Here is a 21,618-nt window from a genome sequence, read left to right on the forward strand (position 1 = left end):
TCTCTAGTGCCACCTGATTATTGGAATTTCAAAAATTTCATTGTATTTATCTAGCCATTTTTCATGGATGAAGTTGGAGACACTGTGGGTTTCAGTTCATTCAGGAACCATTAAATGGTGAGGAAGCTCATTTCAATGAAAGCTCTGGAGAACTCTCACAGGCAAGTCTTCCCATAGAGTCTTCAAAAGGTCGCATGAAGCCAGGCCCATTGAGGTCTTCAATGTGACGTCCAAGGGTGTTCTGATTCTCAACTATGGCTGCCAAATCTTTCAGAATAAAATCATGTGATATCCTAGCTGAGATTCCAAGGCTCTGTGGAAAGCCACCCTGTCCTTGATCTCAGTTTCCAAGGGCGAATCCCATGCGTGGCCTCCTAAAATCTGAACACAGTTCATGGCAATATTTCTCTGAGATCAGTTCCAGAACTCAGACTTTAAGGGGAATCACACCAGAGTTCAAGCCCAGGTAGACCCAGTCATCACTTCCAACCGCCACACAAATGACCACAATTAAAACCAAAGCACTCCCACAAGGCCCTCATCTTCTTCCATATAGACACTCATCATAACCTGTGGTTCGAGGTTTCCATGAGGGGATCAGTCCAAGACAGTGTACAAAATAACCTCCCTTGCCCCTCATTTGCCTAAAGTCAGGGTTGCCTGGACACCCTTCCTGAGAACCAGGAGTGATCAAATAGGCCTGCCATAAATACTGCTCTGCTTCCCGAATTTGAGGCCTCCTGACTCTCGGGTGTATATTCTTTATGTGAATTGGAATCATGAGAAAACCCAAGCACCTATGGGCTATCTTCTGCAGGGTTTGAAGAACTCATTTGACACAAAGGATCCCTATTTTCAATTGATGGAGGTCAGGAACCTTACAGAGGAAGGCGAGAGACTTCGTCCACAATGACTGCTTTTTTGGCCATTTTGGTTTTGGAAGCACACATGTAATCTTTCTTTAGATCCATCAGGTTCTGAGAATCTATGCAACAGCCTCACACATTGCCACGAGTCTGATGCAGACACATCCCTTTCCAAAGCAATTAAGCAAAGAGCTACAGGTGATGCCCATTAATTTCCATTGAAAACCATTTTTTCAGGCTTCACAAAGGGGTGGACTGAGACAAAGACGTTTCTGACATTCAGGGCAACAGAACAATAGGTAAGCAAATGGCCCAAAGCAGGGTTTCTCGAATGATATCTGAGTTTTCTGAGATGATCCCATTCCCTTCAGCTATCCAGTACGTGGCCATGTCACAGAGCCTGGAGGTGGTACATATTGTGGACACCAAACCATGAGCCTATTCTGGAGAGTGGCCCGAATTCAAGAAGAAAACAGGAACTTAGGAAGATAGTAGTTGTTGCCCATCTATAAGGCAAGCCACAGTCCATATATAAATTGGGCAGGATGAATGCTGTGAAGCTTTCTACAAGACAGGAAACATCCATTGATGCATTCTTTTTTCTAATATCTACAACCACAGACACAGTGGGATAAACAGACATAAAAACACTCGCCTTATCAAAAGACTTACTAGAAACGATCCAATCCAAACCAAACAAAGCGACTTTCCTACCTATTCCCAGATCATGAGAAAAAACCAGACTCACACGCACACCCACAAAGTCACCGCCTTCCCCCAAGTAGGTCTGTAACTATCCGGAGTGTCCTCTGACTGATGGGCCATACTATGTTCCCCCAAAATGGGCTATCCTATCTCAGATCTGGTCTCCTTGCCAACAATGTGAAGTTGTCAGGTGCCAGTGGTGAGCCACTACCTGCTTTCTCAGGAAAGGCCCCTCTTCAGAGCTCTCTTGGCATTTGGCCATCTTCACATCAGTAGTTACCAAGAAAGACTGACTCTGTCCTTGGTAAATCCAATCATGTGAGACCACTGGGACTGGGACTGGGACTGCCTCTGGGTGCCTGGCTTTTTGGATCCCAAGTTCAGAGAGTTCCATCACCAAGAAAGTGATGTAGGTCACTTCCTTCTGGAACTGAATGAGGTCACTGCCTAGGCAATCACTTTTTCCTAACATTTGCTTCCAAGTGTCCCAATAGATGGAGGCTGCCCCTACTTCCTGTGACACTTTCACAAGTTAGAATGGTATATCAAACATAGCACCCGGAAGCAGCTCTCCACACAGGCCTGGTTTGGTCCATCTTCTCTACATTAAGAAGAGAGAGATTGCTTCAGACACACCCATTCATCCTGACCAGGTTGTTTGTCGTGGAAGATGACTTTTGCTCTCTCAGGTCCTTCATAGCTTCCTCTATCTTCCCCTGGGTTCATTTCTGCATGGACCTTTGAGGTTCTCAGCAGGTGGAAGGTCTCTTATGTTCCTGTATTGTAAGACCAACTCTGTCCCTGCTCTTCTGTAAAGTTAGATGGAGGGCAAAGAGTATGGTTAGGGTTAATAACATGTTTGATTTGGGTTAGGAATCATTCTGCTGGATGAATAATGGTATTGGGAACCTGCGATATTTGTAAGTATATATAGAGGTGAAATATATGTATGAAAACAGAAATCTAGGTAAGATTTGAAGCCCAGAAGGGCATTGGATCCTTGATTGGGATACTTAGCTTTGAATTATGTTCTGCACATGTGTCTCAGATAAATCTATACACAATGGTATAGGACCTTGTACTTGGATGATTGAATGTCGAAGAGAACATTCAGTCTAAAAAGGATAGTTGGTAGGATTAGGAAGATAGTTGGTAGAATTAGAAAAAAAGAGTGAGTATAGGATTTGAAAAAAAAGTTCTTTAGCAATAGGGTTTCAGGTAGAGAGAAAATGTAAATGTCAGCACATGTGAAGAGTTGGTCACAATGATGAATTGGGGAAAATATGTAGGAAAGCAGATATCAATAGAGACATAGGAAATCAGGGAAATGATAAAGTGATTGATTGGATTAGACATTTTCAGCAGGCTTGAAGTTGAATATATAATCTTAGGAAGAAACACATATGTAGTCACCAATAGGATTGACATTTGAGAGCATTAGCCAACCTGGACACGGGTGATTTTTATAATCCATACTCATATTCCATTTAGGCTTTGGTACAATCGTAAGTGTGACTTTGCATTTTCTTGCCAGAATATTACTGTGATAAAATGTATATGTAGATCAGGTGACATGAGTATTTCTTGCACCATTTCTGGGAGCAATATTTTGAAGAGGTATAAATTAGTATTGGGGGCACAAATAGGTGTACCATGTGTGTATGAATATAGAGAGAATGATTGAATAGACCATACTGTGAATAAATAATATAACTTGTTCCAACTTTACAAATTGGAATAAATTTATATCTCAAAATACATAGCAAATCTTATATTGATATACATACATTCATTCCAACCAGTTATACATCTAATGGTAATATTAGGGTTGTAGTTTATCATAAATTCTGTGTGAGTTTTGCTTCAAAATTGATTATGGAAATCGAAAATAATGTATTTGGAAAGAAGTCTCATGAAATGAGCAGTCAAAAACAAGTAGGAATATATGTGTTCTGAAGCAGGAAGTGATTGAATGTGTTACAAATGTCTTTAAATTTGTGAACTTGTGGATGAAATGTACATTTTATGATGTACAAAAACTGAAGAAATAGAAATGTACCAGTGTTGAATAAAATTGAACGTCAAAATACACATCATGTCCCATAGGAATCTAGTAGCATTGATGTTAAAGTGGGTCAGTTACTGTAGAAATATAAGGATTTGTTTGCACCATTCACTGAAGTAAGTTTTCAGTACTAGAAAACAAATATGTATTTCAGGTGGATGAATGTTTCTGAAAATAATCTTATGAAAAGTTGATTATAAAACCACATACATGAACATTAGTGAATTTAGGGAGTGTATAATAAGACACATGTATTTCATATTTTGAAAAATCTAGAGTGTATATATATATATATATATATATATATATATATATATATATATACACACACACACACACAAATACATTGGAAAGTAGAAAATATATGCCAATCAAAATTCATCATGAAATATATATCATCCACAGATCCAAAAATATTAATTTTACTGAACATGGATTTATGTATAATGTTGCTCAACTAAAAAGCTCACTCATAGTTTGAATTTTCAGTTCCAAAAGCATTTAGGAGGAGTGATTTCTTCTCATACTTTGTATCTGCCAAGTTAGCCACCTCACAAAAATGTACATGTATTCCAGGTAGGATTTTGTATGTGCATATAAAAATACATGTGCTGAATTGGCTACAGAAAATGGGAGACAGGAATTCACATGTGTGTTAACTTTAAAAACACATGGAGAACAATTTCAAGAAAAAAATTGACAAGATTTATAACTCCTACCCTATATCATGGAAAAGGCAAGACCAACTATTCACCATGCCTCCTCTGAACTGCTTGTATTTCTATTCTGTTTGGGTTATTTTTCTCCATCATATTAGTATTAGTAGTCAGAGTCTAGTAGGGTATGGGTTAGTGTCAGAGTTTCAGTATTTCAAATGAAAAAATGCAAAATGTATCCAATGTGTATGTAAATATGTGCTACACAAAAATCTTCCCACTCTTATCCAGAACAATGTCTTGACAATACCTTCGCCCCAAGTAAGAAACAATTAGAGGAAAAGAGTTAGAAATTCCGTGAATACATATCTGGAATGGAAAACAATCAGGAGTTCACAATCTTGGAAGTGGTAGAGGAGTTTTCAAAAGTAAGGAACAGGGTAAACACTCCACAAAAATGGAATTCTGCTGGCCTAGAGACTTCTTGGGAAACTCTCTGTGAGGGTGGGCACTTGAAATATATGTTGTTGTCAGGAGCTTTAGCTTCCTTTCTAGTGAGACCATAAAAGCTGGGTCTGCATCTATGTGACCTGGTGGACATTGTTTCTTTTTTTCCCAATGAACATGAGGCAGCATTGCTGAATTCTCCCTTTGTAGGTAAACTGTGGCCCCTGGGGGCTAAATGTCTCCCCATGTGGACTGTGAAGCCATATGGTCATCCTCTATTTTCGTGGTGTTTTTTGCTGCTGCACTGGAAGTTTGGTACTTGCTTCACGAAATACAAGGAGTTTAAATGGAACCCAGTACGGGAGGGAGTTCTGTCACGTGTGGTGAGTCAGGGTCTGCTGGAGAATACAAGAACCAGGCTTCTATCCCACATAGCTTGCCCCCTTGACTATAGCAACCTGATTTTGAACAGCGTCCTGAATCCTCTCCATATAACAAGATGCCTTTACATATAAGGGTCTGCTGGTTTGACCATGTCAGTGACAAGCCATTTGGAAGCCAATGGCAGATCCACATGGCCCCACCACAGATGTTTTATCACACACCTGCCCACCATTGCTCTAGGCCCACTACTCAGCAGGATCCAACTTTCTGGCATCTCTGTTAAACACCATTTTAATGAAAACCAGTCAATCAAGGCACTGTCTGGTATACTCATTGTTGGAAAAAGTATAAACGGCAGCCATACCCCAGAGAAAAACCCCAACATGGCGCCTAAGGACTTCTTCTTCCTACCTTCTTCTTTTCTGAAGTGGCGCGAAAAGTTCCCGCCGGGTGAACTCTCCCACTGGTGCCAATTTCAAATCTCGCTGGCGGGGAACCTTAGCCCCAATGAGAACTAACTCCTGGGCTCCGGAGCTGATATCTGAAAGAACTTGCCAATAAACGGGTTGCCTGCCATTTATCTAAGTCCTTTCATCTCCTCCTTAGTTCTATATAAGCACACAGCTTTTTGCAATAAAATTGGAATTCTCCCGGCGAAGTGCCTTTGAGTGGGGAGTTCTTTCATTTTGGTGCCCCGTTTGAGGATACGGGTGAGCTCTTTCCAACAAGAGCCCCGTCCCCCGTTCCGCCCAGCCACTCCGTCCTGGTCCGCTCTTTTCAGACGCCAGCTTCCTGCACTCACCACTGATCTGATGTATGTAAGCTTCCCCTGACCCCGGCTCGCCAACTTCCTTCGGGCTACCGCTAGTTTTGTGACCCTGATCGTCCAGCACACTCTAGACGCCCGGTAGGGGAGAGGGAATTCCTCCCATCAAGACCTTTACTGGTCACAGTGGACCCTCTAGTGATCCGTTTCCCTTTGGGGCATGAGGGTTCTGAGTTTACACTAGAGGCTCTGTGGTTTTTCCTCCTTTGCTGCCACTGCTGCTGCCGGCTAGATTTGCTGTTTCCTGCAGGGCTGCTGTGTCTGGCTGAAGCTGCCTCTCTGCTCAGGGAAAACTGAACTCCCGTCCTAGAACTGCATTCTGCTGGAGCTGGAGTTCTGTTTTCATTACTGACTTCTTCAGCTGCGTTCGAAAACTTTCCTGACGTCAGGTTGCCCATGGCTCCAAACCCATTGGGTCTTCCAGATCGCACTTCACTGGTGACGACCAGGTAGTACCCTCTGTATTTCCTCGCGACAGCTGGTCATTTTGGGGACACCCACGTGACCCCCATTCGCCCTGAATTTCCTGGAAGCCGTTCCAGCTCGGGTTTTCTCTTTGTCTCTCTCGCTTACTCTTATTCTCTCTCTCTCTCTCTCTCTCTCTCTCTCTCTCTCTCTCTCTCTCTCTCCATCTCTCCCTGTGACAATGGGCACCTCTTCATCTGTACCTGAAGCCTCACCTCTCAAATGTTTAATAAAAAATCTGGCCACACTCTCCCTCACACCAGACATCAAGCCCAAACTTTTAATTAAATTCTGTACCCAAGATTGGCCTCCATATCCACTGGATAATGGCAATCATTGGCCTCCAGAAGGCTCCTTAGATCCAAACCTCCCCTGGGACCTTTTTAACTACTGCCAGCGTCTGGAAAAGTGGAGGGAGATTCCCTGCATTGAAGGTATTAGCCTTCCCACACAGCACCTTGTCTCTGCTCCTCCTGCCCTCCCCGTCAGGTCCTCCTTGCTTGCAATCCCCTCTCTTTCCCTACTTCTACTTCTGACTTCACAGATTCTTCCTCATTCAACCCAGCAGATGAACCCCCACCTTCTCCCCAGCCCCATCTGCCCCTTCTCTTCTGCAATACCCTCCTCATCCTCTGCCTGATTCCATGGATCCTCAGCCTTCCATTTTATCCCCCTCCCCTCCGTCCTCTTCTGCCTGCTCCACTTCCTCCTCTTCCAAAGAGACACTCCCTTCCCCTCCCTCTCCTTCCTGTCCTCCACCTGCCTCTCTCAGTCCTCCTTTTACCAGGTCTAAAGGACTCCTTCCCACCCCTAAGACAATCGCACCCCTTCGTGAGGTAGCTGGTCCCGAGGGTGTCATCAGAGTCCACGTGCCCTTCTCCAGGTCAGACATTACTCAGCTAGAGAGCAAGTTAGGCTCAATCACCACTAAACCCACCACTTACATTCGGGAGTTTCAGTGGGTCCTGCAAGCATATAGCCTCACTCATCATGCCATATACATGCTCTTGGCCAATACACTTCTCCCCGAGGAAAGGCAATGGGTCTGGGAGCTAGCCCAAGCCCATGCTGATGAAAACCATAGGACCAATCCTGACCACCCCACGGGCTCTCATGCTGTCCCAGAGCAGGAACCCTATGGGATTACAACACCCCTGAAGGCTTACAGACTCATGACCTTTTTACATCCTGCCTCTTGGCGGGCCTGAAAAAGGCGACCCACAATGCTGTTAACTTTAAAAAGGTGCAGGAGGTCATTCAAAGGAAGGAGGAAACACCTTCAGAATTCCTGGATAGACTAACCAAGGCCCTTCAACACTGCACATAACTCGACCCAGAAACCCCTGATGGCCGTCATCTCTTAATGACATATGTTCTGGCCCAAAAATACTCTGACATTAAAGCCAAGCTTAAAAAGCTTGAACAGGGCCCTGCTACTCCTCAGACCGAAATCCTCGCTGTCTCTTTAAAGGTTTTTCATGGTAGAGAGGATGAAAGTGAATGTCGTAGGAAGAGAGCTGAAAATGCCAAATTCCAAATGTTGGCCCAGGTCATTCAGAGAAGGCCATCACCACGCCGTCCCAATGTGACACCCCCTGGAGCTTGCTTCAAATGTGGTAAGGATTGTCCTTCGCCGAGAACACCCTACAACCCCTGCCCAACATGCCATCAAAGGAGACACTGGGGGGAAGACTGCCCAACAACCCGGAAGGGAGGTTGGTCAGCCACCCGGCAACCCCAGCCTCTCCTGGGCTTGGCAGAGGAGGAATGATGGAGCCCTGGGCCTTCTCTCCAGATTATTACCATCAAGAATCAAGAACCTAGGGTCACCTTCCTGGTGGATGGACGCTTCATTACCTTCCTTTTGGATACTGGTGCCACTTTTTCGGTCTTGAGGGAGTATTGGGGTTCTACCACACCCTCAAAAACTCCTATTGTCGTGGTAGGAGGTAAACATATTTTCCCTCAAAATCCCTTTTGTCCTTCACTCACTCCTTTCTCGTTATGAGCCATTGCCCCATTCCCCTTCTGGAAAGGGACATACTCTCACTATTAAAAGTCACCATTCACATATCACCCCACACCTCTCCTACCTCTCATTTCCTCATGATGTTCCTAGGGGCAGATACACCTCCTCCATGCACTCTCCCACGACTATCTAAACCAGTTAACCCTGAGTTTTGGGACAGAACTACACCCTTTATGGCTAAATGCAGTCCTATTCATATTGTCTTACTGGAGCCTTCAAGATATATTAGTCAACCATGATATCCACTCACAACCACAGCCTTCCTCGGATTAGAAGCCATCATCCAGGATTTATAATTAAAGGGGTATCTTAGGCCTACACACTCTCTTTTCAACACCCCCATTCTGGCAGTTAAGAAACCTAACGTGTCCTACAGGCTGGTTCTAGACCTTCCCCTTGTCTACTCCTCTGTGGTCCCCATCCACCCGCTAGTGTCCAACCCTTACACCCTCCTCTCTCAGATCCCTGCCACTACTACCCACTTCTTGGTTCTAAATTTGAAACATGCATTCTTTTCTATTCCCTTGTTCTCAGAATCTCAGGATATCTTTGCTTTTACTTGCACTGACTCTCACACCCGCCATTCTCATCAGCTTACCTGGACTGTCCTCCCACAGTGATTCAGGGATAGCACCCATCTCTTTGGCCAAGTTCTTGCCCAGGACCTCACATCCTTTCACCCGACCTGTCCTGACTCTACTCTCCTTCAATATGTCGATGACCTTCTTCTATGTAGTCCCTCTGGGAACACTCTCAATCCCACACTGCACAGCTTCTTAAATTCCTAGCAGACAAGGGAAATAGGAAGTCTCCCCACAAGGCCCAGGTTTCCCAGTCTTCTGTCACCTTTCTTGGTTTTTGCCTTACACCCAGAAAAAAGGAAATAACACTGGATAGGAGGCAACTCCTCTCTGATCTTCCAGTGCCCCATACAAAAGCCAAAATACTATTATTCCTAGGACTAGCAGGTTATTTTAGGGACTGGATCCCAAATTATTCTCTTCTATACAAATCCTGTATGAACTAGCAAAGGGACCCCCTAGTGAATCTCTTGCCTCCTCCCCAAACTACCACTTGTGCAGGCTTCAGCAACTTGTCTTAAAGGCACTTGCCCTTCACCTTCCTGATCTTTCAAGACCATTTCATGTATATGTCCATGAAAAAGGGAGGCAAGAACTTGGGGTCTTAGGTCAAAACTATGGGCCTACATTTGCACCTGTGGCATATTTGTCCAAGCAAATTGACCCTACCATCCGTGAGTGGGCCCCTTGCTTAAGAGCTCTGACGGCTGGACAAATTTTACACAAAGAAGCCTCTAAGCTTACTTTTGGGGCCCCTTTAACTATCCACTCCCCACATCACTTGAAGGATCTTTTAGCTTATAAGGGCTTTCAAACCCTTCCTCCATCCAGAGTTCTGTCACTCCTCACTTCCTTTCTGGAAAACCCTAACATTACTTTCCTCCCCTGCTCTGCACAGAACCCTGCTTCACTGCTCTCAATGACTCCCACGTCTAACACACCAACTCATAATTGGTTGGAAACCTTAGATGATTTCCTCCCCTGTCATTCTTCCATTTCTGAGAGACTACTAGCCAAGCCTGACCTTATCTGGTTTACTGATGGCAGTTCCTTTAGGCAGAATTGCACTCATTACTTTGGATACACTGTAGTTTCAGCCACTGAGATTATAGAGGCCAAAGCTCTGCCTTCAGGAACTACCAACCAGCAGTCTGAACTTATAGTAGCCACTCGTGCCTGCCTTCTAGCACAAGGAAAATCCCTAACCCTTTATACTGATTCAAAATATGTCTTCCATATCTTATCCCATGCTGCAATATGAAAGGAGCGAGGCCTACTTACCACCAAAGGTAATGTGATCACTAATTCGGCTCTTATAACCAATCTGATAAAGGCCTCCCACTTACCCACCCAGGTGGGAGTTGTCCATTGTAGGTCTAATTAGAAGGACGTCTCTCTTATCACTGAGGGCAATGCCAAAGCTGACCAGGCGGAACAAATGGCTGCTACCACTTCCAATGATGGACCCCCTGGGGGACATATAATGGCCACTTTAGACAGCTCATCTGAAGCCCCTACTTCTTCCAGTAAGAACAAGGATCTCTTCAAGTTCCTTCATACTCTATTCCTTTCCAATTCTCAGTCTTTGACCCTCTTTTTACAGAGCTTCTTCTCGCTCACCCTCTCTGACAAAGCCATGCTACAGAATATAGCCTCTAATTGTCAGATCTGTCAGTGGACCAACACTTATACTCCTTTAAGGCCCAAACCTTTTCCTTCCCACCAAGCCCGGGGACACATTCCCACTGCTGACTGGCAGGTAGACTTCACCAACATGCTCACAGTATGGCGCACTAAATACCTCCTTGTCTTTGTGGACACTTTCTCTGGTTGGATTGAGGCATTTCCCACTTCCAATAAAACGGCTTCCACTGTAGCTTTAATCTTACTGACAGACATCATCCCCAGGTTTGGTATGCCCACTTCTCTACAATATGACAATGGCCCTGAGTTTATTTCTAGAATCACACAAAAGGTCTCTCAAGCTCTCTCCTTCAAGTGGCATTTCCACTGTCCATATTATCCACAAGCTTCAGGGAAAGTGGAAAGGGTAAATTGTACTCTAAAGGAAGTCCTTACCAAAATGACAATGGAATTAAACTTAGACTGGGTCAAACTCCTTCCCTTGGATTTGCTTCGAATCAGAGCTCTCCCTAAAAACCATCTTTACTGTCTCCCTTTGAGATAATATATGGAAGACCTCTTATACCCCCTGGGTTGGTCATTTCACCAGGACCTCTCACCCGAGATTTGTCTTTGCCTCTTTTGTATCATCTCCGCTCGGAACTCTGGAAATATCAGGACTGGCTTCATCCGGACCCAGTGTCCTCTCCAAACACTCCTCCCTTAACACCTGGGAGTCTAGTATATTATAATACCCCAGAGGAGAAAGGGACTCTTGCCCCAAAATGGGAAGGCCCCTATCCTGTCATTCTCTGTACCCCCACTGCCGCCAAACTCTCCTTACCAGACAACCATCTAACTCCCTGGATTCACATTTCTAGGTTGAAGCCATATCACCAGGAGGCCCCACCTGCTGACGACAGGACCAACCCAGAGGAACTCCAAGAATCACCTCCTGAACCTCCCATTAACTCCTGCTCTCCACACTCATCTCACCCATTTAAGTTGCGGCTCACACGGTGTTCCATGCAGCCCAATTCCTCTTAAAAAAGTCACAATGGGCTCTCTCAACACCCTAATCTTCTGTAACTGCTTGTTTTTTGTGCTCTGCTTATTTTCTGTGCTCTATCGGGACTGGTCTTTACCCTCCTCTCCTACCATGTATTTATTCACTCTTCAGGAATGATACTCAGAACATGGCATGTAGAAGGTCCGTGCAGTGGATGCAACTACTTGCTTCATCCACAACTGCACCTCTATTTCCCTAAAATTGTCACCTTCAAGGACCTTCGTCCCTGGTAGCTGGAACTGGCTTTTCATTTGCTTCCTTTTTGATCAAACAAAAGACTATTGTCATTGGTGGCCTGAGATATATAATGGGTGCCCCTATTGGTCATGCAGGTTCCATGATGAACATGGTAGCTATTCTTACCACTCACTTTGTTACCCTAAAGTGTGGACTTCTAGTTACCTAAAGTGGGATAAAGTCTCTTTATCTGATAACAATGGATGGTATACTTTAGATATACCTGACCCCAAGGCCAAACGTTGGGACTATGTTGAGTTTGCTGTCTATGCTCGGACAACCTCAGCCAGACCCACAGGGTGGATGACAGTTGGCCGCACCCTGATTATGCCACCTAAGGCAACCATCCAGGTAGTTGAACACATTAAGGAGTCAGAATCAAAACTTTTAGATCTTATCCATAGCTCATCCACAAAGGATTCAGACCCTTCAACCCCCTCAGGTCCCCCTGACACATGGCTCAATTTGTTACACCAATCTCTTCGATTATTAAACTCCACCCCTCTTTTTGTGCCTCCTTCTCAGTGCTTTCTCTGTGCTTCACTTAGTCCCATTAGCGGCAGGAAATATTTCAGCAAAAACCTACAATTTCTCTAAGAAAGGACAACCCCTACATGTGACACGTATCCCACTGTGGGAAAGTTATTTCAACAATACTTTATTTGCTTTCATCTGTTTCCACCTGCCAATAATGAATCCTTTACCCATTTGTTCCTTGAGCTTAAGCACCCAATCGAGCCCTGCATTTATGCAACCTGGACATTTCCTCTGGTGTAATGGGTCTTTAAGTACCTCAACGATCAATGTCTCTGGCACCTGTTTCTTGGTTACTGTAGTTCCTCAGCTGTCTTTGTATACTCCCACCGAATTCCGACAGTTGGCCCTACCTTCCTGAACCCGTAGGGCAGTCTTTCTGCCGGTTCTGGTAGGCCTCACTTTAACAACCTCAGTGGCGGGTCTCGGATTCTCTGGTGGAGCTATAGGTCATGCTCTATGGGCATTCAAAGACCTGCAACAAAAACTGCAGGAAGCACTCGATACCACTGCTGAGTCTCTGGGCTCCTTGCAGCGCCAGGTTACTTCATTGGCACAAGTGGCTTTACAGAACCAAAGGGCAATTGATCTTCTCACTGCAGAAAAAGTGGGTACATGCCTATTCCTCAGAGAGGAATGTTGCTCTTATGTTAATGAATCTGGGCTGATAGAAAAAAATGTTGTTAAATTGCAGAAATTATTGACCAAATTGCTCAAACCTAGCTCCTCCAATCCCATAACAGGGTTCTTCCAATCCTATCTTGCCATGTACTTACTACCTATCTTGGGGCCCCTTATTGGGATGCTCCGTTTTTTTGCTCTCTTGCCATGCATAATGAAGTTCCTTCAAACCCAACTGCAAAAAATTTCTAATCAAAATTTCAACCAGCTTTTGCTTAGGCACTACCATCCTCTGATGACCGATGAACCCCTAACATCTTCAAGAGAACAGTTCACTCAGTGATGAAGCTCACTACCAGGCACGATGGAATGCAACGTACATCAGACAGCGGGAGGCAACGAGCTTGGAGAACCTCTCAAGCTGCCATCCTGGATTCATGAGTCTTTATGACCTTCTAAGCTTCCTCATGGCCCTTGGCCTCTTCTATGTCAGTCCCCCAACATGGAACTTCTGCCAAAAATTGACCTTTGCTTTAATTTTTATCTTCATTCTGTTTTTATTCGCTCTGATCTTCTTCAAGTGCTGGTGACGCCATGACCAGGCAACGCTTCCAGTATTTCCTAGAGTCTCTGTTACAGGACCAGTAGCTGATACCAACAATCTCCTCTCCAGGACTGGTTTCATGCCATCGACAACTTGTGGCATCAGGGAACTTTCATAGACTTTACCCCTACTGAAGTAGCTATCTATACCACTGGCTTTTATTTCTGGCTGCCATGATATCCCCAGACCTGGCCCCCGAGCATTTGTCCACTTTTCTTTCTAGGCCCCACAGCACCCCCACACAGCAGGCAGCAGCCAGAAATGACAAACAATGCCCCACTTTCTAAGAAAACAAAAAGGGAGGAATGTTAGGAAAAGTATAAATGGCAGCCATACCCCAGAGAAAAACCCCAACATGGCACCTAAGGACTTCTTCTTCGTACCTTCTTCTTTTCTGCAGTGGCGTTAAAAGTCCCTGCCCTTGTTAACTCTGCAGCCAGCGCCAATTTCAAATCTCACTGGTGGGGAACCTTAGCCCCAATGAGAATTAATTCCTGGGCTCCGGAGCTGATATCTGAAAAAACTTATTCTCAGAACATGAGACCAAATCACAAACCCACAACCACACCCACAAAGGCACCTCCTTTCCCCAAGTAGGTCTGTGACTATTCGGAGTGTTCTCTGACTGCTGGGCCATACTATGTTCCTCCGAAATGGCCTGTCTTGTCTCAGATCTGGTCTCCTTGGTCAACTCTGTGAAGTTGACAGGAACCAGTGGTGAGCCACTACCTTCTTTCTCAGGAAAGGCCCCTCTTCAGAGCTCTTCTGGCATTTGGACATCTTCAAATCAGTAGGTACCAAGAAAGACTGACCCTCTCCTTGGTAAATCCAAACAAGTGAGACAACTGGGACTGGGACTGGGACTGGCTCGGGGTGCCTGGCTTCCTGGATCCCAAGTTCAGAGAGTTCCAACACCAAGGAAGTGAGGTGAGGTCACTTCCTTCAGGAAATGAATGAGGTCACTGCCTTGGCAACCACTTTGTTTTAGCAGTTGCTTCTTATGGTCCCTTTAGATGGAGGCTGCCCCTACTTCCTGTGACCCTTTCATAAGTTAGAATGGGATATAATCCATAGGCTCTCAGGAACAGCTCTCCAAAAGGCCTGGTTTGGTCCGTCTCCTCTACATTAAGAAGACAGAGGCTGATTCAGACACCAAACTTCATCCTACCAGGTTGTTTTCCATGGAAGATGACTTTTGCTCTCTCAGGTCCTTCATAGCTGCCTACGTCTTCTCCAGGAATCATTTCTGCACATACCTTTGAGGTTCTCATCAGGTGGAAGATCCCATACATTCCTGTATTGTAAGACCAACACTGTCATTGCTTTTCTGTAAAGTTAGATTGAGGGAACAGTGTATGGTTAGTGTTAATAACATTTTCAATTTTGATTAGGAACCATTCTGCTCGATGAACAATGGTATTGGGAACCTGTGATATTTATAAGAATATAGAGGTGAAATATATGAACGAAAAGAGAAATCTAAGTAAGATTTGAAGCCCAGAAGGTCATTGGGTTCTTGATTGGGATACTTAGCATTGAATTACGTTCTGCACAGATGTCTCAGATAAATCGATATACAATGGCATAGGACCTTGTACCTTGGATGATTGAATGTAGAAGAGAACATCCAGTCAAAAAGGGATAGTCAATAGGATTAGGAAGACAGTAGGTAGGTTTAGGAAGAAGAGTGAATATAGGATTTGGACCAAAGTTTTTTAGCAATAGGGTTTCGGTTAGAGAGTGAATGTTAGTGATAGCACATGTGAAGATTCAGTCACAATGATGAACTGGGGAAAATATGTAGGAAAGCAGATATCAATAGACACATTACAAAATCATTCAAAGTGTAAAGTGAGTGACAGCTTTAGACGTATTCAAAGGGTTGAGTTTGAATATATAATCTTTGGAAGAAACAAATATGTAGTCACCAATAGGATTTTCATTTGAGATCATTAGGCAACCTGGACATGGATGTTTTTAGTAATCCAGGATCACTTTCCATTTAGGTATGGTACAATCATAAGTGAGAACTTTGCTTTTTCTGTTCAGAATATTACTGTGATAAAATGTATATGTAGATCAGGTTACATGTATTTGTTCCACCATTTCTGGGAGCAATATTTTGAAGACGTATAAATTAGTATTGGGGGTACAAAGAGGTGTACCCTGTGTCTATGAATATAGAGATAATACATGAATAGACCATACTGTGAATAAATAATATAACTGGTTCCACTTTAAATAATGGATTGAATTGATATCTGTAACTAAGTAAGAAATCTTATATTGATATACAATCATTCTTTCCAACCACTTATACATTTAAAGGTAATATTAGGGTTATGGTTTATCATGACGGGTGTTTTGCTTCAAATATGATAAAGGAAATCGAAAATAATGTGTTTGGAAAGAAGTCTCATGAAAAGAGCAGTCAAGAAACATGGAGGAATACATGGGTTCTGAAGCAGGAAGTGATTTGAAGTTAAACAAATGCGTATAAATTTGCTAAATTGTGGATGAAATATTTATATATCCTCTGATGTGCATAAACTGAAGAAATAGTAATGTTCCAGTGTTGAATAAAAATGAACGTCAAAATGCACATCATGTCCCATAGGAATCTAATCTACTTGCATTGATGTTAAACTCGTGTCAGTTACTGTAGAAATATTATGATTTGGCTTTTTTTTTTGGTGTTATAATACAATTTATTTTAGTACTAGCATGCCACAGAATGTAGAGGAAGGAACAATGGATTATTATTATCATTGTGATAATTTAAGGTTTTATATCACATTAAGCTATAATATGGCATAATATATCTTATGAATTAGAGAAAAATTTTTTTTAAAAAACCTATTATTTAAGGACCATATGCACTGACAATTTAAATGGCTTTCTCGTGATTTCAATTTCTATCAATTGTGTATTAATTGCCAAATATTTATTTTAGTACTTTTCATATTCATAATTGATATAAAGTCAATTGTTTAATTCTTCTTGTAAGTAGTTACTTATTACAGCAGGGACATTATTAATAATTCTAAATCTTTATAAGAAAAATGGTACAAAGTTATTTTCATGCAAAATTAAGAATAATTGCCTTCTCTGAATGTTTGATTGTTAATACATATAACAAAGAGCTTTTGATGAGTCTCTTCCGCAGTAAAACATAAAATGCAAAGATATAGTTGGGTATGTATGTCCAAATAAAGATAAGAAGAAATACACATTATTAGCTAGAAACAATTAAATAAAAGATGAAAAGAAAAATCCAATACATTGTACGAACTTGTCAGATGAGGTAGTATTCTGGAAGAATAGCCTAAGGCTAGACATGGTCCATGACAAAATATTAACTAAAAAAATGAAATATGAAAAATATAGGAAATGCTATGAATTTTTCATGAAGGTAGGTGAATTATCCTTTAATCTCATTTTATGTGCATTTTCAAAAGCCAAATTTCTGGTAAAATAAATTTGTGATAGTTACAACTACACAAAACAAAGTTTCTGCTTAGCAAAATGAATGCATCTCAACCCTTTTTTAGCTGATTTCTTCCAACTCAATTTTAAACCTTTATTTATTTATTAATTTTTATTGGTTGTTCAAAACATTACAAAGCTCATGATATATCATCTTTGATACATTTTTCTCATTTGGTTTATGAACTCCCATTTTTTCCCCAAATAAGAATTGCAGAAACACATTGCTTACACATTCACATTTTTACATAATGGCATATTAGTGACTGTTGTATTCTTCTACCTTTCCTATCCCCTACTATCCCCCCTCCCCTGCCCTCCCATCTTCCCTCTCTACCTCATGTGCTGTTGTTTAATTCTCTCCATTATTTCCGCCCCATTTCCCCTCACAACCTATTATGTGTAATTTTGTGTATCATTGAGGGTATTCTACCATTTCCATATGCTTTCTCTTCTCTCTCCCTTTCTCTCCCCCCACACGTCTTTGTATAATGTTAATCTTTTCCTCATGCTCTTCCTCCCTTTCTGTTCTTAGTTGCTCTCTTTATATCAAAGAAGACATTTGGCATTTGTTTTTTTAGGGATTGGCTAGCTTTGCTTAGCATATTCTGCTCTAATGCCATACATTCCACTGCAAATTCTATGATTTTGTAATTTTTTAGTGCTGCGTAATACTCCATTGTGTGTAGATTCCACATTTTTTTTAATCCATTCATCTATTGAAGGGCATCTAAGTTGGTTCCACAGTCTAGCTGTTGTGAATTGTCCCGCTATGATCATTGATGTGGCAGTATCCCAATAGTACGCTGTTTTAAGATCCTCAGGGAATAGTCCAAGAAGTGTGATAGCTTGGTCAAATGGTGGATCCATTCCCAGCTTTCCCAGGAATCTCCATACTGCTTTCCAAATTGGCTGCACCAATTTGCAGTCCCACCAGCAGTGTACAAGTGTCCCCTTTTTTCCACATCCTCGCCAACACTTACTGTTGTTTGACTTCCTAATGGCTGCCGATCTTACTGGAGTGAGATGGTATCCTAGGGTGGTTTTGATTTGCATTTCTCTGACTGCTAGAGATTGTGAGCATTTTTTCATGTACTTGTTGATTGATTGTATGTCCTCCTCTGTGAAGTGTCTGTTCAGGTCCTTGGCCCATTTGTTGATTGGGTTATTTGTTACCTTACTTTTTAATTTTTTGAGTTCTTTGTATATTTTGGATATTAGGGCTTTATCTGAAGTGAGAGGGGTAAAAATTTGTTCCCAGGATGTAGGTTCTCTATTTACCTCTCTTATTGTTTCTCTTGCTGAGAAAAAAAAAAAAAAACTTTTAGTTTAAGTAAGTCCCATTAATTTATTCTTGTTATTAACTCTTGGGCTATGGGTGTCCTATTAAGGAATTTGGAGCCCGATCCCACAGTATGTAGATCGTAGCCAACTTTTTCTTGTATCAGATGCAGTGTCTCTGATTTGATATCTAGCTCCTTGATCCATCTTGAGTTAACTTCCTTGCTTGGTGAGAGAAAGGGATTCAGTGTCATTTTGTTGCATATCGATTTCCAATTTTTCTAGCACCATTTGTCCTTCGTATATTGCAGGTTTTTAGCCCCTTTTATCAAATATAAGAAAGTTGTAATTTTGTGGAATGGTTTCTGTGTCCTCTATTCTGTACCATTGGTCCACCTGCCTGTTTTGGTACCAGTACCATGCTGTTTTTGTTACTATTGCTTTGTAGTACAGTTTGAAGTCTGGTATCACTATACCTCCAGATTCAAACATCCTGCTTAGAATTGCTGTTGCTATTCTGGGTCTTTTGTTTTTCCATATGAATTTCATGATTGCTTTATCTTTTCTACAAGAAATGTCGTTGGGATTTTGATTGGCATCAATTTAAACCTGTAGAGAATTTGGGTAATATCGCCATTTTGATGATGCTAGTTCTGCCTATCCATGAATTGGGTATATTTTTCCATATTCTAAGATCTTCTTCTATCTCTTTATGTTTCTGTAGTTTTCATTTATAAATCTTTCACCTCTTTTGTTAGGTTGATTCCCAACTATATAATTGTTTTTCCAATTATCTTATTTTCTTTGAGGATATTTTGAATGGAGTGGTTTTCCTCATTTCCATTTCAGAAGTTTTGCTGCTGATATACAGGAATGCCTTTGATTTATGCGTGTTGATTGTATATCTTGCCACTTTGCTGAATTTATTTATTAACTCTAGCAGTTCCTCTGTAGACCCTTTTGGGTCTGTTAAATATATTATCATGTCATCCGCAAATAGCGATAATTTAAGTTCTTCTTTTCCTAGTTTTATGCCTTTAATTTCTTTTGTCTGTCTAATTGCTATGCCTAGTATTTCAAGAACTGAATTAAATAGAAGTGGTGATAGAGGGCATCCCTCTTGTTCCAGATTTTAGAGGGAATGCCTTCAGCTTTTCTCAATTTAGGATGATGCCAGCCTGAGGTTTAGCATATATAGCTTTTACAATCTTGAGGTAAGTTCCTGTTATCCCTAGTTTTTCTAGTGTTTTCAACATAAAGGGATGCTGAACTTTGTCGAATGTTTTTTCTGAATCTATCGATACGATCATATGGTTGTTGTCTTTAAGTCTATTGATGTGGTGAATAGCATTTATTGATTTCCGTATAATGAACCAGCCTTGCATCCCAGGGATGAATCCTACATGATCATGGTGCATAATTTTTTTTGATATGCTTTTGTATTCGATTCACCAAGATTTTATTGAGAATTTTTGCATCCAAGTTTATTAGAGATATTGGTCTGTAGTTTTCTTTCTTTGAAGTGTCTTTGTCTGGTTTTGGGATCAGGGTGATATTGGCCTCATAGAATGAATTTGGAAGAGTTCCTTATTTTTCTATTTCTTGAAATAGCTTGGAAAGTATTGGTATTAATTCCTTTTTGAAGGTTTTGTAGATCTCTGCTGTATACCCATTCGGTCCATGGCTTTTTTTGGTTGGTAGTATTTTGATGGCTTCTTCTATTTCTTCCTTTGTTATTGGTCTGTTTAAATTGTGTGTGTCTTCCTGACTCAATCTGGGCAGATCGCATGACTTAAGAATTTATTGATATCTTCACTATCATCTATTTTATTGGAACATAGGGTTTCCATATACTTTCTAATTATCTTCTTATTTCTGTAGTGTCTGTTGTGATATTGCCTTTTTCATCCCGTATGTTAGTAATTTGAGTTCTCTCTTTTCTTCTCTTCCTTAGCATGGCTAAGGGCCTGCTCTCTCTTTTCTTCTCTTCCTTAGCATGGCTAAGGGCCTGCAGATCTTATTTATTTTTTCAAAGAACCAACTTTTAGTTTTATCAATATTTTCAATTTTTTTTTGTTTCAATTTCGTTGATTTCTGCTCTAATTTTAATTATTTCTTGTCTTCTACTACATTTGCTGTTGTTTTGCTCTTCCATTTCTAGGTTTTTGAGGCGTAGTGTGAGTTCATTTATTTGCTGATTTTTCTTTTTTTTTTGAGGAAAGAACTCCAAGAAATGAATTTCCCTCTTAAAACTGCTTTCATTGTGTCCCATAGATTCCAGTATGTTGTGTCTGTATTGTCATTTGTCTCTATGAATTTTTTTATCTCCTCCTTTATGTCTTCTGTAAACCATTGATCATTCAGTAGCATATTGTTCATTTTCCATGTGATGTAGGATTTTTCCTTCCTTCTTTTATCATTGATTTCCAGATTCATTCCATTATGATCAGATATTCTGCATGGTATTATCTCCACGACTTTATATTTACTAAGAATTGCCCTATGGCATAATATATGGTCTATCTTTGAGTAGGATCCATGTGCTGCTGAGAAGAACGTGTATCCACTTTTTGATGGTTGATATATTCTATATATGTCGGTGAAGTCTAGGTTACTGATTTTGCTGTTGAATTCTATAGTTTCTTTATTCAGTTTTTGTCTAGAGGATCTGTCTAATGGCTAGAGCGGTGTGTTGAAGTCACCCATAATTATGGTGTTGTAGTTTATTTGACTCTTGAACTTGAGGCGAGTTTGTTTTATGAGTGTTGCAGCTCAATTGTTTGGTGCATACAAATTGATAATGGTTATGCATTGTTGGTGCAAGGTTCCTTTTAACAGTATATAGTGTCCTTCTTTATCCCTTTTGATTAACGTAGGTTTGAACTTGATTTTATTCGATATGAGTATGGCCACTCCTGCTTGCTTCCGAGGGTCATGTGAGTGGTATGATTTTCCCCAAACTTTTAATTTCAGCCTCTGTATGTCTTTACCTATCATATGAGTCTCCTGAAGGCAGCATATTGTTGGATTTTTTTTTTTTTGATCAAGGTTACTAGCTTATGTCTCTTGATTGGTGAGTTTAGGCCATTAACATTTAAGGTTACAATTGAAATATGATTTCTACTTCCAGTCATGTTTG

Source organism: Callospermophilus lateralis, unplaced genomic scaffold, assembly GCF_048772815.1.
Source record: "Callospermophilus lateralis isolate mCalLat2 unplaced genomic scaffold, mCalLat2.hap1 Scaffold_97, whole genome shotgun sequence".
NCBI lineage: Eukaryota > Metazoa > Chordata > Mammalia > Rodentia > Sciuridae > Callospermophilus > Callospermophilus lateralis.